The sequence below is a fragment of the Scyliorhinus canicula genome, chromosome 16, assembly GCF_902713615.1.
Source record: "Scyliorhinus canicula chromosome 16, sScyCan1.1, whole genome shotgun sequence".
NCBI classification, from domain to species: Eukaryota; Metazoa; Chordata; class Chondrichthyes; order Carcharhiniformes; family Scyliorhinidae; genus Scyliorhinus; species Scyliorhinus canicula.
This window is the reverse complement of record NC_052161.1, coordinates 132,223,276-132,245,755: the sequence shown is the minus strand read 5'-3', so window position 1 is coordinate 132,245,755 and position 22,480 is coordinate 132,223,276. Positions and strand designations below refer to the sequence as shown.

General features: G+C 52.7%; 1 long non-coding RNA gene across 1 annotated transcript in view; it reads left to right on the top strand.

Moving 5' to 3' along the window:
- The window catches only part of LOC119950746, a 72,556-nt gene that overhangs the window by 9,879 nt on the left and 40,197 nt on the right, over positions 1-22,480 (top strand). The gene's annotated exons all lie outside the window — the stretch shown is intronic.

Genomic DNA, 22,480 nt, shown 5'->3' with positions numbered 1-22,480 from the left:
GTAGCCACCACCACCGGGCTCGTGGTATACCTCGTTGGAGGGAGCGGCAACGGCGCCGTTACCAGCGCCTCCAGGCTCGTGCCCACACATGACGCCACCTCCATCCTCTTCCATGCTGCCCCTTCCCCGTCCATTACCCACTTACGCACCATCGCTGCGTTGGCAGCCCAATAGTACCCACAGAGGTTGGGCAACGCCAGCCCCCCCCTACCCCTGCCCCATTCCAGGAACACTCTTCTCACCCTCGGAGTCCCATGCGCCCACACAAATCCCGTAATACTCCTGTTGACCCTCCTGAAAAAGGCCTTCGGGATAAGGATGGGAAGGCACTGGAACAGGAACAAAAGCCTTGGGAGCACCGTCATCTTAACGGACTGCACACTCCCCGCCAGTGACAGCGGTAACATATCCCACCTTTTGAACTCCTCCTCCATCTGCTCCACCAACCTTGTGAGGTTGAGCTTGTGCAGGGCCCCCCAGCTCCCAGCCACCTGGACTCCTAGGTACCTGAAGCTCCTCCCTGCCTGCTTCAGTGGGAGCCTACCAATCCCCTCCTCCTGATCCCCCGGGTGCACAACGAACAGCTCGCTCTTACCCAGGTTGAGCTTATACCCAGAAAAGCCCCCAAATTCGCTGAGAATCCTCATCACCGGCATTCCCCCCACCGGGTCCGCCACATACAGCAACAGGTCATCCGCGTACAGCGACACTCGATGCTCCTCCCCACCCCGCACCGGGCCCATCCAGTTCCCTGACTCCCACAACGCCATGGCCAGGGGCTCAATTGCCAACGCAAAGAGCAAGGGAGACAGGGGACACCCTGGAGAGGTTTGGGTTTAGGGAGGGGTTTGTCCATTGGGTGAGGTTGCTCTATGAGGCCCCGATGGCGAGTGTAGCCACGAATAGGAGGAGGTCGGAGTACTTTCGGCTGTACCGGGGGATGAGACAGGGGACACCCCTGTCTCATCCCCCGGTACAGCCGAAAGTACTCCGACCTCCTCCTATTTGTGGCTACACTCGCCATCGGGGCCTCATAGAGCAACCTCACCCAATGGACAAACCCCTCCCTAAACCCAAACCTCTCCAACACCTCCCACAGATACTCCCACTCAACCCTATCAAAGGCCTTCTCCGCATCTAATGCCACCACTATCTCCGCCTCCCCTTCCACAGCCGGCATCATAATAACGTTGAGGAGCCTTCGTACGTTTGTATTCAACTGCCTTCCCTTCACAAATCCCATCTGGTCCTCATGAATGACCCCTGGCACACAATCCTCTATTCTTGTGGCTAGGATCTTTGCCAGCAGCTTGGCGTCTACATTTAGCAGCGAGATCGGCCTATATGACCCACACTGCAGAGGGTCCTTGTCCCGCTTCAGGATCAAGGAAATTAGCGCCCGTGACATAGTTGGGGGCAAAGCCCCCCCCTCCCTTGCCTCGTTAAAGGTCCGGACCAACAGGGGGCCCAACAGGTCCACATACCTTTTATAAAATTCCGCCAGAAACCCATCCGGCCCCGCCGCCTTCCCCGACTGCATGCTCCCTATCCCTTTAACCAACTCCTCCAGCTCGATCGGCGCCCCCAGTCCTCCCTCCTGCCCCTCCTCCACCCTCAGAAATCGCAGCTTGAAGGGGCTGAAGGCGGATGTGGCCATGCTCCAAGGGATACACCAAGAAGCGCCCCATTCCACCCCCCTCCACCGGGGGTACAGACCGGTTCCCCATAGAAGTCCCTGAAGACCCCATTAACATCTACCCCCCTCCGCACCACCTTCCCAGCTCTATCCATCACTCCCCCAATCTCCCTGGCCGCGTCCCGCTTTCGGAGCTGGTGTGCCAGCATCCTGCTCGCCTTCTCCCCATATTCATACACCGCCCCCTGTGCTTTCCTCCACTGAGCTTCCGCCTTTCTGGTAGTCAATAGGTTGAACCTGGCCTGAAGGCTACGCCTCTCCCCCAGCAATCCCTCCTCCGGAGCCTCCGCATATCTCCTATCCACCCTCACCATCTCCCCTATCAGTTTCTCCCTCTCCCTCTGCTCCCCCCTCTCCCTATGGGTTCGGATGGAAATCAACTCCCCTCTAGTCACCACCTTCAATGCCTCCCAGACCGTCCCCACTCGGACCTCCCCGTTGTCATTGGCCTCAAGGTACCTCTCAATACACCCCCGAACCCTCTCGGCCACCTCCTCATCTGCCAGCAGCCCCACCTCCAAGCACCAGAGCGGATGCTGGTCCCTCTCCTCCCCCAGCCCGAGGTCCACCCAGTGCGGGACATGATCTGAAATGGCAATGGCAGAGTATTCAACATCCTCCACCCTCGAAGCCAGCCCCCTGCTCAGGACAAAAAAATCAATCCTCGAATAGGCCTTATGCACGTGGGAGAAAAACGAGTACTCCCTGGCCCTTGGCCTCGCAAACCTCCAGGGATCCACCCCTCCCATCTGATCCATAAACCCCCTCAACACCTTAGCCGCCGCCGGCCTCCTACTCGTCCGGGACCTGGATCGATCCAATGGGGGATCCAGCACCGTGTTGAAGTCCCCCCCCCCATGATCAGGCCCCCCACCTCCAGGTCCGGAATGCGGCCCAACATACGCCGCATAAACCCCGCATCGTCCCAGTTTGGGGCGTAAACATTCACCAACACCACCCTCTCCCCCTGCAGCTTACCACTCACCATCACATACCTCCCGCCGCTGTCAGCCACCACATTTAATGCCTCAAACATCACCTTCTTCCCCACCAGGATCGCCACCCCCGACTCTTCTCATCCAGCCCTGAATGAAATACTTGCCCCACCCATCCCTTCCTCAGCCGAACCTGGTCCACCACTTTCAGGTGTGTCTCTTGGAGCCTGGCCACATCCGCCTTCAGCCCCTTCAGGTGCGCAAACACCCGGGCCCGTTTGACCGGCCCATTCAGCCCCCACACATTCCAGGTTATCAGCCGGATCAGAGGGCTCCCTGCCCCCCTCCCCTGCCGACTAGCCATAACCCATCCCCTGCCAACCACTGGCCAGCGTCCCCCGCTCGGCCAGTTCCCCACGGCGGCAACTCCCCCCCTCCAGCACCCCCTGCATCCTCCAGCTCCTTCCTGACCGTTTCTAACCCTAACCCTAACCCGGTACCCCCCCCCCCCCCAGGCTAGGACCCCTCCTAGCTGCGCCCCTTCCTCCATAGCACTCCCGTGAGCCAGCTAACTTCTGCTGACCCCGGCGACTCCCGCCCTACCTCCGACTTCTCCCCATGTAGGACTACCCCTCCTCCTTCGTGCCCATCAGCAGGTCCTCCTCCCACCCACCCCCCGCTCTTGCGCGGGAAAAAAAAAACAGCCAGCAACGGCCCACGCTTCTCAGCCCTGACTCCGCCCCCACCATACCACAGCGCGGGAAACCCGAGAAAAGCCCGCGCTTTCGCCCTGCCCAGCCCCGCCTCCTCTAGGGCCACTCCCATTGCCAGTCCCCCCCATCAGCCCCCCAATCTCCCCATTTACCGCCCTACCCGAACCCATCCACCAGACCCATACAGTAAAGGCATAACACCATCACCCCACCCACCCTAAGGCCAACCCACATCTTGCATTAAACGGAGCAAACACAATTACATTATCATACAACATCCCCCATCCTAGACCCTCAGTTTGAGTCCAATTTCTCGGCCTGCACAAAGGCCCACGCCTCCTCCGGGGACTCAAAATAATGGTGCCGATCCTTATAGGTGACCCACAGACGCGCCGGCTGCAACATGCCGAACTTCACACTCCGTCTGTGGAGCACCGCCTTCGTCCGGTTAAACCCGGCCCTCCGCTTCGCCACCTCCGTACTCCAGTCCTGGAAGATCCGCACCTCCGTGTTCTCCCACTTGCTGCTCCGCTCCTTCTTGGCCCACCGGAGCACGCACTCAAGATCCACGAACCAGTGAAACCGCACCAACACCGCCCGTGGTGGCACGTTCTGCTTGGGCCTCCTAGCCAGAATTCTGTGGGCCCCCTCCAACTCCAGGGGCCCCTGGAAGGACCCAGCTCCCATCAGCGAGTTCAGCATAATGACCACATAGTCCGCCAGGTCCGACCCCTTCAGCCCCTCCGTGAGGCCCAGGATCCGCAAATTCTTCCGCCTCGACCGGTTGTCCAGCTCCTCGAACCGCTCCTGCCACCTTTTATGGAGCGCCTCGTGCATCTCCACCTTCCCCGCGACGGCCAGGGCCTCATCCTCCCTTTCGGAGGCCTGCTGCTGCAGCTCCCGGATTGCAGCCCCCTGGGCTGTCTGAGTCTCCATCAGCTCTCTGGTGGTAGCCTTCAGCGACTCCAGCAGCTCCACCTTAAGCTCCTGGAAGCAGCGCAGCAGTTTCCTGCTGCTCCTGCGCCCACTGCCTCCACTCCTCCGGGCCTCCGCCGGCCGCCATTTTGTTTTTCTTCCCCCGCTTTTCCAGGGGTGCTTCCACCGTTTTTCTTCTTACCCCACTCCTGGTCCGGACCATAGGACCGTAGGGATCGACTCCAGTCCCCTTCCCACGTCGGGATTCGTCGACGAAGTTCCGTTGGGGGCCCTGAAAAGAGCCCCAAAGTCCGTTGTTCACAGGAGAACGGCGGCTTAGCTCCGCATTGCCGCCACCGGAAGTTTCTATTCTCTTTTTCAACAAGTTGTGTCACAGTTGACATGCATATCATTCGCTGTAAGCTTAATTTATTCAAGGAGTTTTATGTTGGTATTTGGGAGCTGAAAAACCGTCAAGTGCAAGGGACCTACCACCTGTTTTAGGCATTCTCCCAGATGCCTGAAATGGGGCCGGACTTTTATTAGGCATCCTTCGGACACAAGACACTGCCCTGTGAAGTTGGTATTCCTTGCACTTGTTCCACATCCAGAGAAGGTCAACTCCACACCTAGCTTGTCAGCAAGTTAATGCAGAGTTTTGACTTTTGGTGTTTTAATCATGATTCTTATTCACAGATGTGCTCATGGCATTTGAAATACGAGCAGAAGTTGGCACTCTGGTCGTCAAGCTCGTTCCACCATTCAATAGGATCAGAAGGAATTCTAAAGATTCCACCTCCCCTTGATCCTGAGATGATGGGCTGGATTCTCCGATCCTGTGGCAATGTCGGGTCCGTGGCTGTGCATACATAGAACATAGAACATAGAACAGTACAGCACAGAACAGGCCCTTCGGCCCTCAATGTTGTGCCGAGCCATGATCACCCTACTCAAACCCACGTATCCACCCTATACCCGTAACCCAACAACCCCCCCCCTTAACCTTACTTTTATTAGGACACTACGGGCAATTTAGCATGGCCAATCCATCTTTGGACTGTGGGAGGAAACCGGAGCACCTGGAGGAAACCCACGCACACAGGGGGAGGACGTGCAGACTCCACACAGACAGTGACCCAGCCGGGAATCGAACCTGGGACCCTGGAGCTGTGAAGCATTTATGCTAACCACCATGCTACCCTGCTGCCCTACGTACGGCGGTGGCCTGCAGCGGCCACATTGTGCAACATGTGCCATGTGCAGACCCAGCCTGCCAAAAATTGCCCCCCGTAACACCCCTCGCCACCCCTGGACACCCCCCACCAGTACCCCCCCCCCCCCCAGCCCCCGCCAAAGCCCCCCCTGCCAGAGGAACGGAACCCCCAAATGTGGCGACGCTGGACACAGTTCACAGCTGCCCCGCGACGTTCCCGAGTGGTGTGTGTACACTAGAGCGACACCATCGTGGACGTGGCCCATCGAGGGCGGTGGAGCATCGGGGGAGGGCCTGGGTGACGTCCCGAGGCCGTCCCGCTGGTGTGGGGCGTACTCCCCAAGTACACCGTTTTTGAGGGGGCGGACCATCGCAAAAACAGCGCCGCCCCCGATTCCAGCGAAAACATGGATTCTCCGGCCGATTACCGAACGGGATTTCAGCGTTGGCGATCGGAGAATCCCTCCCGATGACTTTAGTTCTACGCTATCCAACCAGGGAAACAACCTCTCAGCATCTATCCTGGTGGCACAGTGGTTAGCACTGCTGTCTCACAGTGCCAGGGACCTGGGTTCCACACCCGGCTTTGGGTGACTGGGTGAAGTATGCACTTTCCCCACCTGTCTGCCTGGGTTTCATCCACGTGCTCTGGTTTCCTCCCACAAGATATGCAGGTTGGGAGGATTGGCCAAGCTAGATTGTCCCTTAGTGTCATGGGATGTGCAGGTTAGCTGTGGTTACCGGGTTATGGTTGGGGAGTGGGCCTGCGGGGGTGCTTTTTCGGAGGGCGGTGCAGGTCTGATGGGCCGAATGGCCTCCTTCTGTACTGTAGGGATTCTTATTTTTATTTATTTAAATTTGGAGTGCAAAATTATTTTTTATTCCAATTAAGGGACAATTTAGCATGGCCAATCTACCTACCCTGCACATCTTTGGGCTGTGGGGGTGAGATCCACGCAGACACGGGGAGAATGTGCAAACTCCACACAGACAGTGACCAGGGCCTGGGATCGAACCCGGGTCCTCAGCGCCGTAGGCAGCAGTGCTAACCACTGTGCCACAGTGCCATCCTATGTTATTCTATGGTTCTACGATAAGGCCTCTAAGTATTGTATCTTTGCACCCTTCTCAAAAATTGACAATTAGGAACTTGCTTCAAGTTACTTATAGTTATTTGGGAGTATGGATTTTGAGTATTGCTTAAAAAAATACATTTTGTCGAAGTTTTGTTTCTTGCAATCAACAGAAGTATCACAGCAAGAATACCAATGTCAGGGGAAACAACTTCAGACTGTATGAGAAGAGAATGTTGATTTGTTGGCAAATGGGCTCTGATTAGTGAAGGCTTTTCCATGGAGAGTGCACCAGTTAATGGTGACTGACAGTTAACTGCCAAGCATTGTTTAAAAATTTGAACAATTTAAATACATTGGAACTCTCACGATTGTCCTGATGAGTGACAGATGAAAAGCTTCCACGAAATGTCTTTTGTCTGCACTACTGAACTTACTTATGATGTTCAGTGCTTAAAGAATCACACCAGGATCTCAGTGTTGTGCTGCACATCGACTTCATTGCTGGGTTTCTATGGAGACCTTGGAAGCAACCTTTGAAAAGCCATGTCAAGGATGCCTGCAGTCACTAAAGATGACCACTGAGTGGTGGTATTCTCCAAAGAGTGAGAATTTTAACCCAAACAGCAGAAAGACACAACAAATAAATTGCAAATGTTGGACCCTACACACAGAAAATGTGTGTTGGTTCACCTGTTAGAAGTGAACAACAGGTTGGTACTCGAAAGGAGTTTGCAAAAAAAAAATCATTTTGTGTAACAAAGTTTCGACAAAGAGCTTCCATGGAAATGTTAATCTGCCTTTTCCCTTCCAGAATACTTCCAAATTCTGATTTTGGGAAATGTTAATTCCGTGCTGGGATCCAGATCTGATATTTTGCTGGGAGTAATTGTTTACGTATTGACCACTCTTGGCCACTCTTGGCCACTCTGTGCATGTGCACCTTCGTTTCCATTGAGCTGTGGAAACATGACTCGGGCAGAGAGTCTCCTTGCTCACATGCTCTAATTGTTCAGCTTGCAAGGTAACACCCGTCAAGGGCACAGTTTTCCCAGATCTGCTTCATTGTAGGGGATGGGTGTGACAGTGACACCCGCGACTTTGACAACTTCCCTCCGCACGCCCACGCGCTGAGGACTAACCACACTAAACAAATGTCCCCATGGCAACAGTCAATTAGCAGCCACTGCTGCACCCACCACAAGCCCGGCGGCAACGGGAAATGAGGTGGTGGCAGAGCTAAGCTGGGGATGGGTGGCAGGAGATGGCGGAGCCCACTCCCAGCACCAGGGGTCTGCCAAGCCCATGAGGTTGCCAAAGCTCCAATGGTGTCCTGGAGGCTGCAAGAATGGGAGATAAATCTCCAGGACACCACTGGGTGCCAATCCAAACGGGGGGAGGGGGGGGGGGGGGGGGGGGGGGGTGGTTAAATTGTGTTTCTAATATTTTCTATGTAAACGTGTTGTCCATGAGGTATAAAAAATACCAGAGTTCGCTGCTAATGGTTGTTTGACTGATGGTCAAGAATGATCTTGCACGGTGGCACAGTGGTTAGCACGGTTGCTTCATAGCACCAGGGTCCCGGGTTCGATTCCCAGCTTGGGTCACTGTCTGTGCGGAGTCTGCACGTTCTCCCTGTGTTTGTGTGGGTTTCCTCCGGGCGCTCCGGTTTCCTCTCACAAGTCCCGAAAGATGCGCTTGTTAGGTGAATTGGACATTCTGAATTCTCCTCCTGTGTACAGGCGCCGGAGTGTGGCGATTACAGGTTTTTCACAGTAACGTCACTGCAGTGTTAATGTAAGCCTACTTGTGACAACAATAAAGATTATTATTATTATTATTATTAATCTGGTTTTCAGTTGCTGTAGGAAAGCAGGGGACCAATTTGAGAAGAATTACCCCTTATTGTGGTGCAGTGGATAGTGGAGCCCTGGGAACATGGCCCACCCCAGGACTCGATGGCCAAGGAAGATGTGTTCATAACGTGGACAAACAGGTTGAATATAGACTTGTAAATCCTTCCAACTCACAGCAATGACAGATGGTGAGAGAGGTCCCTGGCCAGCCACGTAGTGGGGAGAATGTTGGACCCTCGACCATCACCATCCATAGCACCAAACTGTCCCGCACCAGGGGCCGTTGCCGCAGCAGCTCAGTCGCTGCCACGCCACTCAAGTGGTGTTGTCCATGTGAAACAGTCCAAGAATTAAACAGCACAGAAAGGAAAAGCCCGTACTGCTCCGTAATCTCACTCTAAAAGTCTTTTCGACACAAAGTCAGGATATTCGGGTCCTGCTCAGGACAGGCATGGTGGCGGACACAGAGGCAAATATACTGAAACTGGCTGGACACCCCCCCCCCCCCCCCCACCCCACATCCCCCATCCCCGCACCCACACCCCCGTCTCTGCCAATTGGCCTCCAGGTTCCTGTCACGTGAACGATCCCTCAGAGGGATGCACTTAGTGGCTTGCCAGCAGGTTTGCACTCCAGCAAAGCCCGAAGGCTCTTCCTGGATAGGGGCACGGCCAAAGAGCACCCTGTAATGGGACTCCACCTACTACCGCTCATACGCACACACAGCACTGGTCTGGCAGCTTTCTGTCCTTTTTTTAAGTTTTAAAGCAGTGAAGCCATGCGAGAGCACCTTCTTGTGATAGCACCCATCCAATCACTGGCCTTATACGCTTCCTGGCAGCTCCTCGGATACTGAAAGGCCTCTGGTTGGCTCCTCCAGCTTCCAAAAGCCCAGCCACCCCCCTAATTGGACAGAAAGCCGTCTCCATGCCAATTAAGGAGGGTGCACAGGCCAAAATGGCCAATGACTGTGTCCATGCGGCCTCCCTCCCCAGTCCCTGGCACCTACACAGGTGGGTTCGGGACCTGGAAACAGTCCCGCCTCTGGCTTCCTCCCCACAAGGTGAAAACTCAGCACAAAGTGTCAGTGTTCAGCATCAATTGTCTGCTATTGCTTTGGTAAATGTAGTTACTTCTAATTCAGGATTTTCAGAACGGCGCATGTTCAAAATACCCAGATTTTGTGTCTCGACATGTTGCAAAAAATCTGGTTAATTTGCTGGCAGCTCTGACAGGGTTAACTCGCTTCCTTCATTGTTTCGCACATGATGTCATCGGTGGAGAAGGAGCTGCCCAACCCTCTGTGTCAGTAAAGTGAGAGACATCTTGTCCCAGCATGTTGATCCAGTATTGCCCATGGATGCACTTGCTGTCTGTGTGACTGAGGGTGTACTGCTCTGACTCTGCACAAACATGAGACATGCCGACATCCCTCCGTCCAGCTTCGAATCTTGTACCGCTGGAAAGTGGGGGTTGCGAGGGCAGAATTCTCCCATGGCCCCTCCAGCAGGTTTGAAGGCGGGCATTCGGCAGGAGCTCAAAAATCATTTTTATCCGGAATGTATTTCCCCGGGATCATCTGCATGGCAGATCGGGAAACCCACTGAAGGCCGGAATGAAACTGATTTACATCCCGCTAGTGGGTTGCAGATGAAGACCCCACCGGAATCTTCTACCGTTGCCCAGTTCTCCGTGATGCCAGCGGAAAAACACGCTGGTCCGGAGCACGCCTGGAATAACGTGGCATTCAGAAATCGGCACTCAGCTGAGTAATGTCTGGGGCTGCCTCCAATCCCATCCAATTTATTTCAATTTGTATCTCAAATTAGAGTGGAAAGTGATTCTAAGTTATCCGCCTGCCGTCGGCGTCACAATAAAGCTCAGTGCTGATATCATCCACACGTGTGCCATTCTGAGTAGGTGTGGCTCATTGGCAGATTTACTTCCTTCCCAAACAAAGGAACCCTGAGGTCAGATATAAAACTCTGACTGGTGCCCCTCTCCCCGACTCCCCAGCCAACACAATACTGACCAACAAAAACACCAGGGATCTTGCCAAAATAGCAGAAAATACTTTTACATATTGGGTGTCACGCCTCATCGAATGCACAGTATTACTTGTGTTCGGCACTCTGTGTCTCACTTCTCCAAGTGAAAGGCACTGGCTATACTTCGCTCTAATAATGAAGGAACCACACACAGCATTGTGTCCACAGTCCCATATTAAGCACATGTCGCATCCCAATCATTTGACTTCTTTAATTCATTGATGGGATGCAGGCATCACTGGCTCTTGAAATACTCAGTTCTCAAGCTGAGTATTTTGCCAGATCATTACAGAGTCAACCATTTAGCTGTGGACCTGGAGACATGAAGGCCAGACGAGGTATTCATCTGCCGTGATGAGATTCGAACGCCACAGCATTATCCTCAATCTCGAGATTACTAGTCCAATGACAATGCCACTACACTCCCCATAATGAAATTACAGAAGCCTATCATTATGTCACTAAATGTAGCAGGTTGTTTATGTTACTGGACGAGTAATCCAGACACCTGGACTAATGACACCATGAGATGAGTTCAATTCTGCTGCTGGAGAATTTAAATTCAATAAATTAAATGGGTCTAGAATAAGCTAGCATCAATGCTGATGACCATAACACGACTGGATTGTCACAAAATTTCATCTGGTTCACTGATCCCTTTTCGGGAAGGAAATCTGCCGCCTTTAACCTGTCTGGCCTACACGTGACTCCAGATGTGGAGCAAATTAGTTCCCTTTAATCACCCTCTGAAATGATCCAGCAATCTACTCAGCTCTATTTAAGGAGGCAGTTCGCTGCCACATTGTCAAGGGCAATTGGGGACAGGCAATAAACCCCAGCCTGGCTAGCAATGCTCACATCCTGTGCAAACAAAACAACTAGAGCCTGGCACTATCAAGAGCACAATAACATGAAAACAAGGCAGAGACTGAGAGCCCATCTTAAGACAAAAATGGTTCTCTCAAGACTGCGACAGGAAGATGCCGTCGCTTTAAGAAAATTTATGATGTCGCAAGTTCATCTAACAGTGACACATATACGGGTCATTGGAGTGTCAATGTTTCCCTCTGCTAACCGAAATATAAAGAGCATTCTGTTGTAACTGTTGTGTCAGCTTTGTTTCAGTGAGAAACTCTCTTGTCTCTGAGTCAGAATGTTCTGGGGTCATCACCTGGATCTTCCTCGCTGAAAGCACCTTGGATGTACCTACGCTACGTGGACTCCAGCGGCTGAAGAAGGGAGCTCACCACCACCGTCTCAAGGGCAATTAAGGATGGGCAATAAATACTGGCCTAGCCAGCGATGCCCACATCCCATAAAAGAAGAATTTTTAGAAAAATGATCTGCTCCAGAGCATAAACTCTAGGCTAACATTCTCGCATTGCGGCGTCAACTTTCCAAAGAGACATTAAAAATGAGGCCCCATCTACCTTCTCAGTTGGACATAAAAAGATCCCACAGTCTCTCCTGGAAGAAAAGCTGATAAATTCTCCGTGATGTCCTGGTCAATATTTTTCCCTCAATCAACATCACTGAAATTGATAATCTGCTAATTATCCTCACTTCAGGACAATGCCTTGAGCAATTAGAGTCAAGCTGCCTGGTTTAAATTTGCAAAATGTGCTTGGCAGTTAACTGCCAGTCACCATCAACTGGTACATTGTCCATGGCAACACCTCTACCAATCAGAGTCCACTTGCCAACCAATCAGCACTCTCTTCTCATACAGTTTACATCTGTTGTCTCTCTTGGATTAGCGAAGTGTCCTGATGAGTGCACGATAAAAAGCTTTGACAAAGTGTCTCTTTTATCAGCAATTATCTTATTGTTGCTTGCGGAATTTTACAGTGAACATGTTGACTATTGAGTTTCCCACCTTACTGCTATTACTGAAGGAATATCACCTCCAAAGTATTTCAGAGCCTGTAAAGCCTTTACGGATGTTCTGAGACCTCGCAAGGTGAAACCTAAATGCAAAGACTTTCTTTGAATTCTAGATTCTGTCGCTGAATTTAAGGGATTTTCTGTGTGGGACCTTCCCAGGTCCCCTCAAGCAAGAAAAGCAAAACTCCAGAACATTCATCCATGTTTTCATCTTAACCGTCCAAGCCACAAGGTTCGAAGGAACTAGGCGGCTGAAAATTGGAAGCAGATTCAGAGCCAGCTGGTATCGTAAAGCTAAAACAAAAATGTTTTCTGGGGAGACACATCGAGGGGAGGTTTTCAACCCACGATACGGCACCTGTGTTTGCTCTTTATTTGCAGACGTTGACTAACTCCTGTGTTTGTTCCATTATTCGAGACAAGTGTCATAGAATGTGTCCAGAAAGACCATCAGGTGTCACTTATCTGGGCGTTGCAAATACCCCTCTTTTCAAACATCTCTATGGGACCAAGTTTCCTCAGTTAGTTGAAACTATGAGATGGGACTTGACTCATTAGTCCTCCCTGCCGGTACCATGGCTGACTAGGATTGCTTTGGTTAGGATTATTGTGTTGCCTAGATTGTTATATCCCTTCAGATGTTGCCATTCTTGTTGTCTGCTAGACTCTTAAAGGAGATTAATGGAATGAGTAGCTCATTTATTTGGAATAAAAAGAAACCTTGTCTGAATTTCACTAAACAGTCGCTCCTAGCTTCCAAAGCGAGATGTGGGGCGCAATTCTCCGCCCCCCACACCGGGTGGGAGAATGGCGGGGGTGCCGGGCGATTCCCACCACGCCGCCCCGGCACCCGCACGCGATTTTCCCACCCACCCCCCGAAAAGGGCGTGCCGCGTTTTACGGCAGGCCGCTTGGAGAATCGGCGCTCGCCATTTCTAACGGGCGAGCGGCGATTCTCCGGCCCGGATGGGCCGCGCGGCCTGCCCAATACGACGGGTTCACGCCGGCGCCAACCACACCTGGTCGCTGCCGGCATGAACAGCGCGCGAACGCTGCGTGTGCAGCCTGTGGGGGGGGGGAGGGGGGATCGAGCACCGGGGGGGGGGGGGGGGGGCGCTCAGTAGGGGTCCGGCCCGCGGTCTGTGCCCAGCAATCGGCGGGCCAGCACCTCTAAAGGACGCACTCTTTTCCTCCACCGCCCCGCAAGATCAATCCTCCATGTCTTGCGGGGCGCCCGCGGGGAGGACGGCAACCGCGCATGCGCGGGACGTCATTTACATGGCGCCGGCTGCGTAATTTACGCAGCCCACTCTTTCACGTGGCGCCAAGGCCTGGCACGCGTAAATTACGCAGCGCCGCTCCTCGCTCCCCGGGGGTGGGAGAATAGGGGGCCGAGGAGCTGCCTCCGACGCCAGAGTGAAACACTCCGGTTTTCACTCCGCTGTCGGCACTTAGTCTCCCGTTGGGAGAATCCCGCCCGTGGGGTCCTGAATATTCAACTGTACCAATTGCCGTCTCATCTTAGCTTTATAAGAGACTGAGTTACAAAAGACCCTACCTCCATTAGGCTCGATATTGAAGCACTCCAATCAGTTTTCCACTTGTAGGTCTTGTTATTTTATGGGGACTTTAGATCGGGTTCTGCTAGGTGTGAAAATCTTATTATTATGAATACTCTTAAGAGCATGGAGGATGGTCCATCAACTGGAAGGCAGATCTAAACTGACTTCTGCTCTTTCACCCATTCAGAACAGCCCAGACTTCCCAGCAGGTCTTATGGACCATAGATTTGATACTTGGAGAGATGGAGGCATTTATAGGCTAGGAGAGATATTCAGTGGTGCTTCCTTGTCATCCTTTGAGCAGCTTCGTCAACAATTTGACATTCCGTGACATTCCTTGTTTAAATGCCTGCAACTTCGAGACATTATCCTTAACAAGACAACTTTGCATCTTGACTCTTCTATTTCCCCGGAGAGAAAATCCTGATTTGTGCGGAGCCTAAACAGTTCATTACTAGGATTTATGATACCCTGTGTTCTAGATCCTGTGTTAGTACATTGGGTATCTTGCAGTTTTGGGAAAGAGACCTGGGGCGTAATTCTCCGACCCCCCACGGTGGCCAGGCCCGCAATCGGGGACCACCGATCGGTGGGCGGGCCAGTGCCGTGGGGCACTCTTTTTCTTCCGCCGCCGCCACGGCCTCCACAATGGCGGAGGTGGAAGAAATCCCCCGTACCGCGCATGTGCCGGTGGTGATGTCAGCAGACGGTGACGCACCGGCACATGCGCGGACCGGCGAAGGCCTTTCGGTCAGCCCAGACGCCGGATGGCGGGTGCCAAAGACTGTTGCCGCCGGTTTTGGCGCCAGTCGGCGTGGCGGAAGCCACTCCAGCGCGGGCCTAGCCCCTAAAGGTGAGGAGAATTCCGCAACTTTGGGGAGGCCCGACGCCGGAGTGGCTGGCACAACTCCGCTACGCCGGGACCCCCTGCCCCGCCGGGTAGGGGAGAATCCCGGCCCTGGCATCTGAAATTGATGAGTAGACATTGGGTATATATGGGATTATACCAATAAACACTTGGTATGAAATAGAATGAAGGAGACTCCATGCGAGCTATGACGCCATCTCTGCTGGTGGAATGTCATGTGATCTGTAGTTACATCAGTAGAGTGTTTTGTGCGGGTGTCAGTTGTCCATCTTGTATTGTATGTGTAACATCTCCTAATAAACCTCTCGTCGTGCTTCTAAGAAATCCGTGTGTGTAGCACCTCCGGACCTTCTCTCTTTGTGGTTCATCGAGAATAAAATAGATACTGAAAAGTGTAAAGGGGCAGTGGGACCTTGGCATGCGTGTCCACTCATCCCTGATAGTTAATAGGGCCTATGGGATATTTTCATTTATTAGCCGAGGCACACAACATAAGAGCAGGGAGGTTTTGTTAGACCTGCATGAAATGTCGATGAATAGCCATCAACTTGAAACATTGACACTGACCGGAATCTTCCAGCCCATCTTGCCAGCGGAATCTTCTGATTCTGCCGAAGTCAATGGACATTGGAATAACTCACCACGTGCCATGGTAGGGAGAGAAAATCCCGGTGACTGTTTCTCTCCCCCCAGTGGATGCTACCTGATCCGCTGAGCATTCCCAGCATTTTCCGCTTTCCATATTGTGGAAAATGCCGGTTGGGTCACAACTGGAGTATCGCACACAGTTCTGATCACCACACTCCAAGAAGCATTGGATGGACTCAGGTTGTTATTTCTTTGGTATGGAGGAGGTAGGGGAAAGATTTCATGAATTAACTGAATTCCCTTGATAAATCTGCCAAAAACCAGGGCACGGAATTTATAGTAATTGGTAGAAGCTTCAGAAGGGAGTGGAGGAGAAATGTTTTCACCCAAAGGATAGTGGTCATCTTGAACTCACTGCCTGGAAGGGTGGTGGAGGCAGAAACCCACATCGCATTTTTATAAGTACAGGACGCGGACGTGATCTTGAAATGTTTTAACGAAGGACCAAGGACTGGAAAGTGGGATTCGGCTGGTCAGCTGTTTTTTCAGCTGGCACAGACATGATGGGCTGAATGGCTTCCTATTATGCTGTAAATTTTCTATGTTTCCCATCTTGTTTCAGAATGTTTGGCTTGGCCACGTAACCTATCCAAATGACCAAGGCCATTAATCCACTGTTTTATTATAGACGAGTGGATAGAATTGCAGAATTGGATTACCCCTAATGGAGCATTGGATTAAAAAAAAATTCATAGTGCTCTTTAAAATAATGAGGGTTGGCCACCCTGCCTCTAACCTTCAAGCATTGCCGAGGCAAGACGGTGGTCAAATTAAGGAATTTATTGGGACACCTTGGGCAGTAATTATGTTTGTAAAACATCTGCCACCAATTTGCAAAATCTCACAAACAGCTTCAGCCTACTTGTGACAATAAGCGATCATTATTATTATTGTTATTATTATTATTATTATTATTTAGCTTTGTTGGTTGAATGGTAAACATTGGTCAGGACACTAGGGTGAAGAACTGCATTGTTTTTCTTCAAAATAGTGCCAAAATATCTTTATGTTTACTTGAAGGGGCAGACAGGGGGCAGGATTCTCCATTTGGGAGACTCTGGGACTGATTTGCATGCGGTTTGTGTTCCCATTGGAGGGTCTATTCAGGGAGGAATTCAGGACACGTTAATGGGCCAGAACTCTGCCCCCGTGAATCTCGAGCAATTCCCATTCCAGCCGACATCTGATTCGCTGGGGCCGGAATTGGTGCTGGAGAGCTTGACCAGTTAGAGCGACTTATAAGCACTCCACTCCCCACTAATAACAATAATAACAATAATAATGATCGCTTATTGTCACAAGACGCTACTGTGAAAAGCCCCTAGTCGCCACATTCTGGCGCCTGTTCGGGGAGGCTGGTACGGGAATTGAACCCGTGCTGCTGGCATTAATCTGCATTACAAGCCAGCTGTTTAGCCCACTGGATGCTGGTTGCAGTGGAGGAGCGGTGGGGCACCCTATTCCCCAGGGTGGGCAGGAGGCTCCAACATGCCATCCTGAACTGGGCCTGGGAGGAGGTGGCAGAGGCGCTGCCAACCTGACCAGGCGGACTGACACCCATTGTCAAAAGAAGATGTATGACCACCTTAGGGCAGCTCAGGTGAATCACCACCTCTGTTCGCCTGGCATCACTCCTGTCCCGCACTCCTCGCATCACCCCCTCACTCCCCTGGAGGCCAGCCAAAACCCACCTGCCTTCATCTCCCTCACATCCCACCCTGCACCAAACCCCAACACCTTGTTGTCCTCTTTGGTCAGGTGGCTTTCACGCACATGCCACCAGCTACAAACCTCCTGTCCATACATCTCACCAGTTCTCTTCTGTGTCCTCGAGGAAAAGGGGGCTCACAATCGAAGGGAGCAGGGGAAGGCCGGAGGCGGCATGACGGAACTCACGGCTCACACCGCAGCAGAGGGCATTGGAGTGAGCTAGGGAAGTCCACAAAAGGGCTGTCTCTGAGGTGGAGGTCGGCATGCGTCAATCAAGTGAGCCCCTAATGCAAAATGATGTCCTTCGAGCAAGTGAGCCACCCCTCTCCCACAGTCCACTCCTTCCCAAGATCTCACCACGTCTCTTGTCTTCTGTCTTGCAGGACCACCATCGGATCAGGCCAGCCTGTTGGGGTACCTCACTCCAGCCAGATCCCCGGTGTACCCAGGAACACCACTCCAGGGAAGGCACCTACTTCTCATCACTGTATTCACCTGCACCCTCCACCATCACAGAGAATATCACCTTGGTGGGGCATTTCAGTGATGAAGCTCCTGGGTCACCTTCTGATGCGCACTTTACACCTGCTGCAGCACATCAGGTGGGGACAGGCCAGGATTCTCCTGCAATCGATGGGGCGGCCCGTACCGGCTCCAAGAGTGGCGTGAACCACTCCGGCGTCGGGCCGCCCAGAAGTTGCGGAATCCTCCGCCCTTCCGGGGGCTAGGCCTGCGCTGGAGGGGTTGGCTCCGCGCCAACCGACGCCGAAGGGCCTCCGCCGGCCGGCGCGTGTTGGGGCATGCGCAGGACCGCCAGCGTGTTCTGGCGCATGCGCAGGGGGTTTCTTTTCCGGGCCGGCCATCGCAGAGCCTTACAGAGGCCAGCGCGGACAGAGAGTGCCCCCGCAGCACAGGCCCGCTCGCAGATCGGTGGGCCCTGATCGCGGGCCAAGCCACTGTGGGGGACGCTCCCGGGACCGGATCCCCCCCCGCCCCCCACGAGTACCCCGCTAACTGCCCTCAAAGCCAGGTCCTGCCGGGATGGACCATGTCCGTTTCACGCCGGCTGGACTGGCCAAAAATGGGCGGCCACTCGGCCCATCGGGGCCCGGAGAATTGCCGGGGGGGGGGGGGGCTGCCAACGGCCCACGACCGGTGCGGCGTGATCCCCGCCCCCGCACAAAAACCGACACTGGAGAATTCGGCAGCCGGCATCAAGGCAACGGGGTGGGATTCACACCGCCCCCTGGCGATTCTCCAACCCGGGGGGTTCGGAGAATCCCGCCCCCTGGCGATTCTCCGACCCGGCGGAGTCCTGAATCCTGAGGGAGTGGGCAGTCAGAGGGCTGCCCGATCCCAGGAAATAGCTGTAGCCGGGCAGGAAGGATTAACCCCATCACTGGTATAGATGCAGACGCAGAGCCAGGATCTACAGGAATGGATGTCAGCAACTTTCCAACACCTGCAGGTGCAGCTGGAAGAGTCCAACCACCTTCAGCTGCAGGTGATGGTGCTGACAACGTGCGATACCCAGGCCAACACCTAACGGGTGGCGTCCGCAGTGGACGGCCTGGGACAAGATGTCAGAGCCATGGGTCAAGACGTCCCAGGCTTGGGGCAATCTCTCCAGTCGATGGCTGAGGCTCAGGACAGGGGAGCCCAGACATAGGCAGACATGTCTCGCTCGGGTCCGCATGAACTTTGCTGCGGAGCTCCAGAGCTTAGCCCAGTCACAAGGAGTCATGGCCGAGGGCATCAAGAGCATTGTCCAGTCGCTGACTAACCTGGGCCAGTCACAGGGGGACGTTCCCAGTCTCAGAGCTCCGTGGTTGATGACATCGAGGCGCTGGTTCAGACGAGGGCGGGCTCCGGGACTATACTCGCCAGGAGATAGTGGAGCCTCCAGACTCATCTCCGTCCAATGGAATAGCCTGAGGGCAAACAAGCACCCTGAGGGAGGAGGAAGTGTTGGCGGCCGTGCCAGTGCCTCCCGCAGAGGGTGCTGGGACACTTCAGTGCTTCTGAATCCCCCTCCACATGACACTGGCACATTTCATGGGCAGTGGGCGGAACAAGGTGCTACTTTGTCACCTATGGCACCCAAAAGTTGGCTGGGCCCACCCAGGCCCAGGCCCTCCAGAGGACAGCCTCCAAAAGCACCTCAGGTCAGAGGACGAGAAATGCAGCAGGCCGCCTCCAGGCCCGATGTGCTGTCTGAGGTAACAACTAAAAGGAGCGTTAGAGCATGGAAAATTAGAAAGTTAGACCAGTTAAGATGGCACAGCCGTCGGTGAGAGTCAGGAGTCGCTAGTGAGATCTCTGCCCTGAGAGGGTCAGTGTGCCAGGGAGGTTACCAAAGGCGACAGTGCATGTGTCCTTTGTTTGGGGCCTGTAACATGTCCCAAATGGGTGCATTAAATACTGCAGCCATGGAGGCCTGGGCCAGGCCACCCTGATCCTGACGGGAACACCCCGAATCCATGAAGCTGTCACCAAGTTGCTGCCTGGTACATCCCCATTCTCCTGCCCTCTCCCCATCACCCCTGATCCCCTTATTAATGAAGAACCTATCTATCTCTTTCTTAAAGACACTCAGTGATTTGGCCTCCACAGTCTTCTGCGGCAAAGAGTTCCACAGATTCACCACCCTCTGGCTGAAGAGATTGTGTCCTCTGGTTCTAGATTTTCCTACAAGTGGAAACATCCTCTCCATGTCCAGTCAATCCAGGCCTTGCAGTATCCTCTAAGTTTCAATAAGATCTTCCCATGTCTTCTAAACTCCAACAAGTACAGACCCAGAGTCCTCAACCGCTCCTCTTGACAAGCTCTTCATTCCAGGGATCATTCTTGTGAATCTCCTCTGGACCCTTTCCAAGGCCAGCACATCCTTCCTTAGATACGTGGCCCAAAACTGCTCACAATACTCCAAATGGGGTCTGACCAGAGCCTTATACAGCCTCAGAAGTACATCCCTGGTCTTGTATTCTAGCCCTCTCGACATGAATGCTAACATTGCATTTGCCTTCCGAACTGCTGGCGGAACCTGCACGTTAACCGTAAGAGAATCTTGAACAAGGACTCCCAAGTCCCTTTGTGCGGGGCGCAAACATCACTTTCACCGCCTGGGAGGTACGTGAGGATGGTACCGGGTGCAAACCTCAATTTTTGCTGTTCGCCCTCTGCCCGATCGCGATTCACGTTTCTGGCATCGCTAGGTGGAGAATCCAGCCAGGGTCTCCCCTCAACTTAGGGGCTGGTTTAGCACAGTGGACCAAACAGCTGGCTGGTAATGCAGAACAATGCCAACAGCACGTGTTCAATTCCCGTACCGGCCTCCCCGGACAGGTGTCGGAATGTGACGACTAGGGGCTTTTCACAGTAACGTCATTGAAGCCTACTTGTGACAATAAGCGATTATTTTTATTATCAATATCCCCCTGAAAAATTGCACCTCCAACAGTGTGGCACTCCCTCTCTGGGATGTTGGTTAAAAGGATGAATAATTGGCCCCAATTACAGGAGAACTTTGTGTTCCGCTTAAAACAGGATCCTTTACATGAATCAGAGCGCAGAGCCTTATTTAATATTCTCGTCTGAAAGACAACTCTTCTGACAAGGAGGAACTCCCTCACTATCATGCTGGACTGTTAGCTTTAATTATGCGCATTTTCACTGGACTGGACTTTGCAACCAAGTCTTCCGATTGACAGACAAGCATGGTATTGACGGAACCAAACATGTATATGGTTTTAAGACAGGAAAAACTGAATCACATCCCCAAGTGACAGATAATGACCTTACGACAGGAAGTGTTTGAAATGATCTTCCTCATTCTGTGGTTTACAAATGCATGAGCCATGATCTTAGGTAGCAGTTTGCCATATCTGTGTGTGTGAGAGAGAGAGAGACAGACAGAGAGAGAGAGAGAGACAGAGAGCGAGAGAGAGAGAGACAGCGAGAGAGAGAGAAAGTGAGAAGACAGAGGTAAAAGGAAAGACACTCTCAGCAGTGATGGCAGCTCTGCCCCCTGCCCAGGAGCTATTTTCTGTAAAGACTCCTCTTTGGCAAGACTTAAATCCGAAAGGAGAGATGAGTCATTGGCTAGAACCAAGATAATTAGCTCACATATCTGTCATCATCTTCCACAAATCACTTCTCCCTTGTACTTTGATTGAACAGGCGCCTTTCATCTTACCCTTAACAACCAATCTGTAGCAAGTGCACGATGTGTCAACATTCTCAAATGAAAACAGAAAACGTTGGATAATCTCAGCAGGCCTGACAGCATCTGTGGAGAGGGAAAGAGAGTGAGCATTTTGAATCCGAGAGTGTGCGCTTCAGAGGTCTTAATGCAGATTTGAAACGTTAACTCTGTCTCTCTCTCGCTCGGTCCACCAATGCTGCCAGACCTGCTGAGATTATCCAGCTTTTTCTGTTTTCTTCACAGCACCAGGGACCCGGGTTCAATTCCCACCTTGGGTGACTGTCTGTGTGCAGTTTGCATGTTCTCCCCGTGTCTGCGTGGGTTTCCTCCGGGTGCTCCGTTTCCTCCCGCAGCCCAAAGGTGTGCAGGTTAGGAGGATTGGCCGTGCTAAATTGCCCCTTAGTGTCCATAGGGTTATCGGGTTGCGGGGGAGTGGGCTAAGGTAGCGGGGTCTTTCAGAGGGTCTGTGCAGACTTGCTGGGCCGAATGGCCTCCTTCTGCACTGTATGATCACAGTCCACAACCCTTGGGACAGAGGGCGAATCATCTGGAAAGGGAGAATGTGGTGAACGTTAATTATCTCATTGTGGTACTAGAAAAATAAAGAGAGAAAGACTTTCATTTATATAATGCCTTTCACAACGTTATGATCAAAGCCACTGAAGTACTCTTAAAGTGTAGTCAATGATAATGTAGGAAAATAGCCAGGTTCTCCTGGTGTCATGGACAACATTTCCCTCAACTATTGACCCCATGTCGGTTTCCAAAGCAGCTTAACTAGTTGCCCATATCATTGGGATCTGACAGAAGTTATAAAATGGCTTCTGTTGCCTACATCATACACAGTGTTTCAAAGTTACTTGTTATGAGGGGTTTTGATGGAGTAAATGGGGTTAAATTGTTTCCACCGGCAGGAAGGTCAGAACAGATGTGCGGATGTCCAGAACTGGCCACGGAGCAGGCTCCAGAAAGGGGAACCAGAGCGGGCCTTGGAGCAGGCTCCAGAAAGGGGAACCAGAGCGGGCCTTGGAGCAGGCTCCAGAAAGGGAAAGCAGAGCGGGCCTGGAGCAGGCTCCAGAAAGGGGAGCCAGAGCCGGTTTGGAACAGGCTCCAGAAAGGGGAGCCAGGGGGGCCCTGGAGCAGGCCCCAGAAAGG